An 11,430-nucleotide genomic window follows, 5' to 3' on the forward strand; every position below is an offset into this window, starting at 1 on the left:
TACTCCAAGCTCTGTCGCTACGACTCCTGCCTAGGATCACCTGCACGCATCAATTGTGCATAAGCTTATAGAAGCTTAGAAGGTGGTGAAAGTGTATGACAATGGTGCACAGATGAATAGAATGAGGTATAGGAAGAGAAATATGCTCAATGACAATGTCGTTAGCCTTACCAAGGCTTATCATGAATACGATGTAATGAGTACTGGGTGTTATACTAAGGTAATGCATGAAGGGGCTTATGTAGCCGATGCTAGTGCGATGCAAAATAATGTCAGTGCTCATAACCAATCCACATATCAAGTACATTTCCAATTATAAGGAAATCACCGGGGTCCATTACACTACTGAATGACTGCCACTCTACAGACCCCGAACAGTTAAACGAGTGTAAGAGACCTCACTACCCACCTGTGGACAACCAATCACCAGAAAGGCCTAACGGTAGCGGACCCATTTATGAGCTGGTCAGACTCAGCCTAGCAATGCCTCCTCACACCAAGAAGGTAAGGCCACACCCCTATCCAACCGACTACATGACAGTGGGAGTCGCGGCCTAACAGTATAAGGCCCTCGTGCGCTCATAATTTTCACTTGGTCATGGCGTTGGAGCAAATCCTTGGTACCATGAACGTTTTAGGAATTTCACCCATGGGCATCCTATGCACCCGGTATGCTCAAGTAACATTTTCAGTGTCCACACATCCAGCCATCCACGAATATCCCTATGGAGGCGAGGCCCTGATAAAGCAAGGGCGATATCGTCATGAAATGTGATATCAATGCATAAGTCACACATACAGATCATGCACTAATTACAGGCACTTCATGTGTACAAGGGGAGAAACTCCATCCCTCTATGACCACGACACAATGCAATCAATACACATAGATGATGCATATGGGTCACAATGGCGTAAGTGTGCTACCTACAGAATATATTCCTCCTTCCTAAGGAGGGACAAGGTCTAGATCCATAGACGGTACTCTAAGGAGAAGTGAAGTCCTCTAGTGGGGGCCCAATACTCTGGGATGGCCCACAAGCTAAGAGAGTCATAAAGCCTCAAGGAGGAAACGATCCTAACAAGGTCCAAGGTGGGCCTTCAACTAGCTATAAGGGCCTTATGGGCCTATCTTAGGGCCACCAAGGAGGATATCTAACCTCAACTGGGTCCCAAAAGGTAGCCTACTACGTATGTAAAGAAAGGTCCAAGGCACAATCAATTCATGGCCTAGTGGGCCATACACTAAGCCCAATATATAGGCAACCTGGTGGGCCCTTAAGCAAGGTCAAGGCCCAACCATAAAGGTCATGGGTTCACTCATTGTGGTGGGCCTAATGGGTAGCCCATTATCCCAACATATGGGAAATCCTTCTATTTAACACAAGTAAGTTGGGTCTCACATCTCGGCCCAAGTATAGATTTATTATAGGGGGCAAGCAAGGGCCCAACCACTTGAGTATTTGGCCCATAAGACCCATCAAAATGGCATGATAAATATAAGACTTAAGGGCCCAACGAGCCTATCAAAAGTTCTAGCCCAACCAAGGTTATAAGGCCCATAAATTAACTAGAAACTAGCCCAATAAGACTCTAATTGGAATGGGCCTTTAATCATGCACTAATTAACCCAAAATAAATCAAAATGGTAAGATAACTAACTTAAATCCTCCTTAAATCTAGTGGGCCATATTGCTCCAAAACAAATATTTTCAGGTAATAATTATTGGGCTCATTGCCAAATTCCAGCCCACCCAAATTTCTGGGTTGGTTAGAGTCCAATAATAAAAGTATTTCTTAGTGTATTTAATCCTTGATGGCCCACATACATCACTGTGGGTCCCACCAGATGAGAGAGGATATGTGACACATATATCAAGTGGGACAGGCCGTCGGAATGCAAGCCCAGCAGTAGCCTAAGGCAGGTATGTCTCATGTGTAGGCAGCTCTATGGGCCCGGGGTATCTGGCCCAAAAATCCACCCAATGGGCCCCAGTTGAATACCAAAAAAAGAAGATTATGATAAATCCCCTAAGGACCCCACATGGATGGATGGTGGGATATACAACACATTAAGGTGGGCCCACGAAGCAGGCTGGACGCCCCAGCCTAGGCGTCCCTGCCTGGTGGGCCACTCCCGGCCATACCATGGTCAGCTCAAATATCCGTTGGGTATAAAATTTTTTAGGTTAACACTTACATATGTGGGCCACACCTCCATAAAATTTTGTGATTTTTAGATAACTAAAAGTATTTTAATTAATTTATAGAAGTCAGTCTATCCAGAAAATCGAACTGACCTGGATGTCCCAACGTGGTGGGCCGGTCCAGCCCTTTCCACGATGTGCACAGGAGTCCATTGGCCCAAAAAATTTGTAGGTGGGTCCTAACATGAGTGGGTCACCTCTTTGAAAAATTTCAAGATTTTTGAATGTTCACTCCCCAAGTATAGGGTTGTGATGTAGTAATAAACTCGGTAAGACCGAGGTTGAATCCACAGGGATTGATACCTGTACGTTATCTGAAACCAAGTAGAACTAGAACTAGACTAAGATGTGATCTAAACCAAATAGAATTTAAGAAATAATTATGGAATAATTATCTAAAACTTTAAGGAATTCAGAGGAAGGAAACTAGGGATTTAGAGGATCCACTTGTAGAGATCAGGGAGATCTTATGCCTGCATCAAGGATTATGGAATTCAAACTGAACTTACTTGATTTGGGTTTCAAGAGATGAAAGGTATATGAATTAGAAGGGATTCCATCATCTAACCATGCCCAGGAGACAAAGCAAACAACAGGATTAAACTAATTACCAACCAATCAACAATGTATGAAGATCAGGAAGGGTACTGTCATCCTACCATGCCCATGGATCAATGATGAACAACAGGGCTTCCTGACTTCATAAACATAAAAAGGGGAAGAAATATTCAAAGCCATTGCAAATCCATTGTAATTTCAGTCACAACAGACCATTAAAGACTAAGAAAAATATTCCTTGAATAATCAAACCACAATCAAGTTTAATTCACAATGAAATAATAAAGTCTCCCATCTTAATACAAGCTTCACCTCTTAGCCCTAGCTAAGAGGTTCAGCCCAACATGAATGGGCTGGATCCAAAACAAATGAAATAAAATAAATAAAAAAAAACAAAAACAAAACCTACTTTCAAGCCCCACGTCCCATCTTCAATCTCCCCAGCTCCCCTCCGTTTCTCTTTCTCTCTCCCTGACGAGCAGCAGCAACCAACCTCCGTTCCTCTTTCTCTCTCCCTGACGTGCAGCATCAACCAACCTCCGCACGCTGATCTCCTCTTTCTTCAAAGCCAAGCCCGCGACCAGCCACGTCTCTGCTACCTCCCCCTCTCTCCCCGTTTCTCCCTCTGTTTTATAGCTCCAGGGACGGTGGAGAGCTGGAGTCAGCAGACGAGCCAGCTGCGGAAACTCCCTTTACGCACAGCAGAGACGTTTCGCAGCTGAGAAAACAACAAGGTTGTTGTTTTGTTTGCACATACAATCATGCACGTAGGGCCAAACGGCGACCTTGGCGAGGGTCTCGTCCCCCCTCCGGACACCATGGACGGTCCAGATCGTCAATATGATCAGCGATGGTGGCCCACCTGAATCAACCGCAACCTCTGCTGCGGAACAGAGCTCGCGCACACGTTTGCTGTGAACGTCGGTGGGCCTTTTGTCGGTGCCTTTCTGGAAATCCACTCGGCTCATTTGATTCACCTCGAAAAACCGGTCGGACGTGGTCCGTTTTGGATCGGATCCGACGTGCCCCACAGAGTTCTTCATACTACCGTCCTGCGTTTAACGGCTGGAAATGCGCATACGCTCGCATGGGGGAAGAAGGTCACCTAGACGAGGGTCATGCACCATATCTGGAGTTAATGGACGGTTTGGATCATGGAGATAGCTAAAAAACGGACGAACACTATCCGTCCGTGCTCGAGAAGGAGAGGGAGACGGGTCTCCGTCGCTGACTGGGGGTCTTCGGTCCAGTGCACAGCGGGCGTATGCCTGCTGTGTGCACAGGCCGTGTAAAGTGGGCCCCATCTTGATGTCTTATGCACAATCCAATCCATCCATCCATTTTGTCTCCTCAGATAATGGGTTGAGACCAGATTTTAGGCATATCCAGATCTCAGGTGGGCCCAAAATCAATGGTTTATGGGCTGCTCTGAGCGTTGGGCCACCTGCAGAGGGATCCAATGACTAAAATTTGACGTGTACGGTTATTTTTTTGGTCCTTAGGCCACGTATGGAGTTTTGAACTGATCAGATGGTGGGAACCTTATGATTTTGCATTCTGGACACTTTTCAGGCCACTTGAGCTTCAATTTCTCGATTTTCTTGGATCCCTGACGTGCAAATCTGTCGATCTTGGTCTCCTCGGGTCCGTCTCATGCTCTTGGTGCTTTCAGACCGTTAAATCCATGCTTTTAGTACCCTTTCCCAGTCCAGGCTTGTGAATACGCCCTGCATCACAAACATCATTAAATCAGGCTGTTAAATCGTACTATGTTCATAATTCTAGGCAGTAACTGGGTCTGATATGCAATATTTGACCCTCAACACAACCCCCAACCAGCATCTTGCTAGTCCCGAGCAAGGTATGCGAAAAATAAGTTGAGAAATACAGGACAATTTCTACAAACTCAAGATATTTATGAAAAACAATTCAGATACTCGAATTTTAAGATTCATGAATGTTGGCATTACTTTCTCCTGAAATCAAGCTTACGGTAAACTTCATAATCAAGCTCAAGTGTTAATCCATTAATCAGAACGATTCTAAATATTGAGTTCCATGGGTGTATCGTGCAATCTCAGCTTAACATTATTAAAATTCACTTCTCTATTTCAGGATATCATTGGTAACCAATAAGATAATTCATGATAACCAAAACTTTCCTCACAAATCATCTTTTCATTCCTCCAGCTTTTGATTTTTCCATTAAAAGTAACGCCAAGAAGGGGAATCAAATCTTCACCTACAGGGAGCAAACCTATGGTGAAGACCGGTCGCCAAAAAGTTTATGAATATCAACCTTGGGGAATCAAATCTTCACCTATAGGGAGCAAACCTATGGTAAAGACTGTTCGCCCAATCCATTCAATTTTCCAAGTTAGTTCCTTTCAAGCTTAGTGATCACCAAATTAATCCTTCAATATCGAATGAAACCTTAATGTGTAAGCGAGATGTGACATGTAAAATTATGATTCATTCAATGTTTAAAACTTCTAATCATGGATTAATAGTTCTAACTTAACTGTGAGATCTAACAAATAGTTGAATCCAAGAGTTATCAATTCCAACATCACTTATCTTGTAATTCTAAATCCAAGATGGCCGTCAAAATCGCTTTGAATTCATACGAAATTCTAGAAAAATTTAAAAATTTTCACAATTTTTTTTTTCAAGACCAAGAAAACGCTGATTAGAAAACCTAATCTCCCACCCCCAACCTAAAATCTACATTGTCCTCAATGTAAAAGAAATAAGAATGCAATGCACATGGGACAAAATAAGTAAATGAGAAGTGATGGGAAGATAATACCTGAAAGAATCAAGAGGCTTTCCATAGATATTTACGTAAAAGGGGGTCAGTACAAGAGAGAAACCAACAAAAGTAAAGATAAAATCCTACCTATACCACTTTCGCAGGTGCTTTCGATTGCATTTAACATATACAACAAGCCTTTAAACCCTTAGGTTGCCCCTAGTGGACGAGTTGTAGTCTCGTGAGGGTTTACAGTAATGTTACCCACAAACATTGAGCTAACTAATGAAATGAAGAGCTGGGTTGCCTCCCAGGAGCGCTAAGTTTACCGTCTTCAGCCAGACAAATAAAGCAACTACCCTAGTCCTATGAAAGCGATAAACTTACCTATACCTCCATCAGACTAGGAGATCAATCCTGGTAAACAGGAGCAGTTAGGGGCATGGACATGTCCTCTGAATCAAATTTCTCGACAAATGGTTTCAATCGTTGTCCATTGACTTTAAACTCCTTGCCATTGTCGGGATCTCTTATCTCAACGGCCCCATGAGGAAAGACAGTAACAACAATGTAAGGGCCGGTCCAACGAGATCGAAGCTTACCCGGAAAGAGATGTAATCGAGAATTGTACAAAAGGACCTTCTGACCAGGCGTGAATGATTTTCGCAAAATGTGTTGGTCATGAAATGCTTTCATCTTGTCCTTGTAAATTCTCGAATTATCATACGCATCATTCCGGATTTCCTCAAGTTCATTCAATTGAAGTTTGCGTAGCGAGCCAGCGTTATCTAGATTGAAATTTAGATTTTTAATCGCCCAGTACACTTTATGTTCCAGCTCCACAAGCAAGTGACAAGCCTTCCTATAGACAAGTCTAAAGGGAGACATTCCAATAGGAGTTTTAAATGCAGTACGGTATGCCCATAAGGCATCGGTCAATCGAATTGACCAATCCTTACGATCAGGGTTGACCGTCTTCTCCAAGATGTGTTTAATTTCCCTATTAGAAATCTCAGCTTGCCCACTTGTCTATGGGTGGTACCGGGTGCTCATCTTATGAGAAATACTGTATTTCTTCATTAAGCTCTCAAATGGTTTATTGCAAAAGTGTGAGCCCCCATCACTAATGATGGCTCGAGGCGTTCCGAATCAAGAAAGGATGTTTTCTTTTAGGAATTTAATGACCGTGCGATGGTCATTAGTTCGACACGGAATCGCTTCGACCCATTTAGTGACATAATCCACGGCGAGCAAAATGTACAGATTTCCAAACGATTGGGGGAATGGTCCCATGAAATCGATGCCCCAACAATCAAATGCTTCAATGATAAGGATGAGATTCAAAGGCATCATATTTCGTCGGGACAATGCTCTCAATTTCTGACAATGCTCACAAGCTTTGCAAAACTCATGAGTGTCCCTAAACATAGTGGGCCAGTAAAAGCCACACTGCAGAATCTTGGCCGTGGTCTTTTTAGCAGAAAAGTGACCACCACAGGCCTGTGAGTGACAGAAGGAGATGACGCTCTGATGCTCATCGTTTGGTACACATCTCCTTAGGATTTGGTCTAGGCAATATTTAAATAAGTAAGGATCATCCCAGAAAAAGTTGCACACCTCGGTGAAGAATTTCTTCTTATCTTGCGCAGTCCACTGTGTTGGTATGGCACCTGTAGCAAGATAATTAGCAATATCAGCGAACCAAGGTGAATGAGAGACTCTGAACAGTTGTTCATCAGGGAATATGTCGTTGATATGGGGCGTCTCAAGGGAATCAGAGGTATTAAGGCGAGAAAGGTGATTGGCCACAACGTTTTCTACTCCCTTTTTATCTTTAATTTCCAAATCGAATTCTTGGAGTAGAAGGATCCATCGTATCAAGCGGGGCTTAGAATCATTCTTAGAAAGAAGATACTTAAGTACTGCATGATCTGTGTAGATAATGATCTTGGATCCGATCAAGTAGGACCTAAATTTGTCCAAGGCGAACACTATAGCTAAGAGTTCCTTTTCCGTAGTCGAGTAGTTCACCTGGGCAGAATTTAAAGTTCTACTTGTGTAATGAATGACGTAGGGCCTCTTATCTTTTCTCTGGCCTAGGACCGCCCCAAGAGCATAATCAGAAGCGTCGCACATAAGTTCAAAAGGAAGGCTCCAATCAGGTGGCTGCATGATAGGTGTAGTGGTTAACGTGCCCTTAAGCTTGGTGAAAGCTTTCTGGCATTGCTCAGTCCACTCGTACGGAGCATCCTTTTGAAGAAGATTACATAAAGGACGAGAGAGGAGACTAAAGTCCTTTATGAATCGCTTGTAAAATCCTGCATGTCCTAAGAAGGATCGCACGTCTCTGATGTTCTTGGGTGGAGGTAAGTTAGAGATAAGATCGATTTTTGCCTTATCTACCTCGATTCCCTTGGACGAGATGATATGTCCAAGGACAATTCCCTTCTGAACCATGAAATGACACTTCTCCCAATTAAGTACCAAGTTCTTTTCTTCACATCTTTTCAGCACACATTTAAGACTTTCCAAGCACTTGCTGAAAGATGGACCATAAACAGAGAAGTCGTCCATGAAGACCTCTAGGTATTGCCCCACCATATCAGAAAAGATACTAAGCATACATCACTGAAAAGTGGCAGGGGCATTACATAGTCCGAATGGCATCCTTCGATAGGCAAAGGTGTCGTAGGGACATGTAAATGTAGTCTTTTCCTGGTCTTCAAGGGCTATCTCTATCTGGTTGTAGACTGAATACCCGTCAAGGAAACTGTAATAGGAATGACCAGCTAACCTTTCTAGGATCTGATCAATGAATGGTAAAGGAAAGTGGTCTTTCCTCGTGACGGTATTCAACTTCCTGTAGTCAATGCACATTCTCCAACTAGTAGTGACTCTAGTTGGCACGAGTTTATTATTAGCATTGGCTACGATAGTGATTCCGGACTTCTTAGGGACCACTTGAGTTAGGCTCACCCATTGACTATCAGATATAGGGTATATGATACCTACGTCCAATAGTTTAAGAACCTCGGCCTTAACCACTTCCTTCATGTTTGGATTTAGTCTACGTTGTGGTTGTCGAGCGGTTTTTGCATTATCCTCAAGATATATGCAGTGAATACAAATCGAGGGAACAATTCTCTTGAGGTCCGCTATCGTCCATCCCAGGGCTCCTTTATGCTCGATGAGAGTAGATATGAGCATACTCTCCTGTTCTTTCTCCAGGTGGGCAGAGATCACCACCGGGTATGTCTCACTCGACCCAAATAGGCATATTTCAAATCAGAGGGCAAAGGTTTTAGGTCAAGCTTCGGCGGCTTGAGGTTAGACGGTAGAGGCACTACATCGGTTTGTGGCAATTCATCAAATTGTGGCCTCCACCGGTTAACTTCAAGTACCGGTGCAGTATCAAGCAAGGCACACGTCTCCCTAATCATGTCATCATCAAAATCATGAGAGTGAGCCAGGCACGTCTCTAGATGGTCGGAGGATAAGGTCAGCGGTGTCGTATCTTCCACGAAAGAGTCAATCATGTTAATGTCGTGGAAATCGTCATCATCCTCTGAGTTGCTGCCGTTATTGAAAAAAATGTTTGACTCCAATGTCAAATTTCCAAAAGACATAGTCATGACACCATTCCTGCAATTGATAATTACATTTGACGTGGCAAGGAATGGGCGACCAAGAATGACGGGAATCTGAGTGCTCATGTTATTGATGGGTTCGGTGTCCAGGATGACAAAGTCTACAGGGTAGTAAAATCTATCGACCTGGACTAACACATCCTCAATTATCCCTCTTGGTACACGAACAGAGCGATCAGCAAGTTGTAGTGTGGTTAGGGTGGGTTTTAATTCACCCAAACCTAACTGTTTGTATACATAGTAGGGAATCAGATTGACGCTCGCTCCTAAGTCAAGAAGTGCGTGATCAATTCGATGGTTCCCGATTACACATGATATGGTTGGGCTACCGGGATCCTTGAATTTCTGTGGCATGTCTTGCTTCAGGATGGCACTCACTTTCTCAGTCAAGAAGATTTTCTTTTGAATAATTTTCCGTCTTTTGGTCATGCATAAGTCTTTCAGAAATTTGGTATATGAAGGAATCTGTTTTACGACATCAAGTAGAAGAATGTTAACTTTCACTTGTTTCAACACCTCTAGGATATCCTGAGAGTTAGAGAGAGGTTTTGGTGAAACCAACCGTTGAGGGAATGGAGCAACTGGCTTCTCTAGAAGTTCCGGTTCTAATTTTTATGGGGCATCACTAGCTCCATCGTTGTTGTCCTCTTCTGGTTCTTGAGACTTTTCGGGCCTAACTGGAAGAGTTTTATCAATGATCTTTCCACGCCTAAGAGTGGTGATGGATTTAGCGTGCCCCATCTGATTTGAAGAGCTGGGATCATTAATCTCGTACTGCGGTTTAGGATTGGGGAGAGGTTGTGCAGGAAGCATCCCCTTTTCTATAACCGTCATACGAGAATCTATCTTTTGCATAAAATCTGTAATTCCCCGCATAGTTTGAGCCAGTTCTTGTATGGGATTTTGAACCGGTTCCTCTTGAGGTTTCACTTGATTTGGATTTTGATTGAAGAAACCTGGAGGGGTCGCCGTTTGTCCATTCCTCCAACTAAAGTTTGGATGATTTTTCCAGCCAGGATTGTATGTATTGGAGTTAGGTCCAGTAAAAGGTCTTTGATAGTTGTTTACGGCATTGGCTTGTTCATTCAACACTCCTCGAAAGGCGGGTATTGTAGGACAGTTTTCAGTTGTGTGAATGTTGCAATCACAGATGCCACAAACAATTTCATCGACCTTATCCTTCTTTCCTTCCATGGCCTCAACTTTCCTTATGAGCGTAGTCACTTTACACTTGAGATCATCCTCTTCTTTCAAGAGATATAATCCACCTTTCTCCTTTAATTGAGTCGGCCTAGACGTGGTGTTCGACTTTGGGTAATAGTCCCAAGATTGTGTTTTTTCAGCCAAACTGTCGAGGTAGTCCCATACTTCGTCGACATCTTTATTAATGAACTCTCCATTACACATTGTCTCGACCATTTAGCGCATGGAAGATGTCAGTCCATCGTAGAAAAAATTTGTAATGCGCCACGTTTCAAATCCGTGTTGTGGGCATGAACTGACCAAATCTTTGAACCTTTCCCAACATTGGAAGAATGTTTCATCTTCCTTTTGGGCAAAGTTCATGATTGCTTTTCTGAGGGTAATCGTTTTATGATGTGGGAAGAATTTTTTTATGAATTCCCTCTGCATGTCGTTCCATGTGCCAATGGATCTAGGACGCAGTGAATGTAACCACGTCTTAGCTTTCTCTTTTAAGGAAAAAGGAAAGAGTTTCAGCCTAATTGTATCCTCAGATACATTAGGAAAACATAATGTAGCTATAATCTCATCGAACTCTTTCAAATACAAATATGGACTCTCTGATTCAAGTCCATGGAATTTGGGAAGGAGTTGGATAACTCCTGGCTTGATGTCCATTTGTCCTGTGTTTTCAGGAAAAATCATGCATGAGGGCGTATTGACTCCCGCCGGTTATAGATAATCTCGTAAAGTACGAGGCGGGGGTACCTGTTGCACCTCATTCTCATCTTGGGTATCCTCCACCCTGGGTGGAAGTAGAGGAGGTTGGTCTTCAGACATAACTTCAGTTAACTCAGGGGATTTCGAGCGGTGTCTAGTCCTGCGATGGATAGTCAACCCCTCAACCAATCCTCCTTCAGTCAAGAGACGTTGAGTGTTGTCACGAGCCCACTTGGGCATGAAACACTCGTAGCCCTCAATCAAATTTAAAGCCTAGTCTTAAGAAAGGAAAAGAAAATCTAAAAAGAAAGAGAGGGAGAGTTGGAAAGAAATTACCAAATTGGAGTCCTAAGTTAAAACCTGC

At 43.2% G+C, this 11,430-nt stretch overlaps 1 non-coding gene across 1 annotated transcript; it reads left to right on the top strand.

The window, feature by feature from the left end:
* The first annotated feature begins 10,641 nt into the window (after positions 1-10,641).
* On the top strand, positions 10,642-10,748 carry LOC131241586 (small nucleolar RNA R71). The gene has a single exon (XR_009169146.1). It is a non-coding gene; the product is annotated as a small nucleolar RNA R71 (small nucleolar RNA).
* Positions 10,749-11,430: the final 682 nt, after the last annotated feature.

The sequence above is a fragment of the Magnolia sinica genome, chromosome 3 (genome assembly GCF_029962835.1).
Source record: "Magnolia sinica isolate HGM2019 chromosome 3, MsV1, whole genome shotgun sequence".
Classification (NCBI taxonomy): Eukaryota; Viridiplantae; Streptophyta; class Magnoliopsida; order Magnoliales; family Magnoliaceae; genus Magnolia; species Magnolia sinica.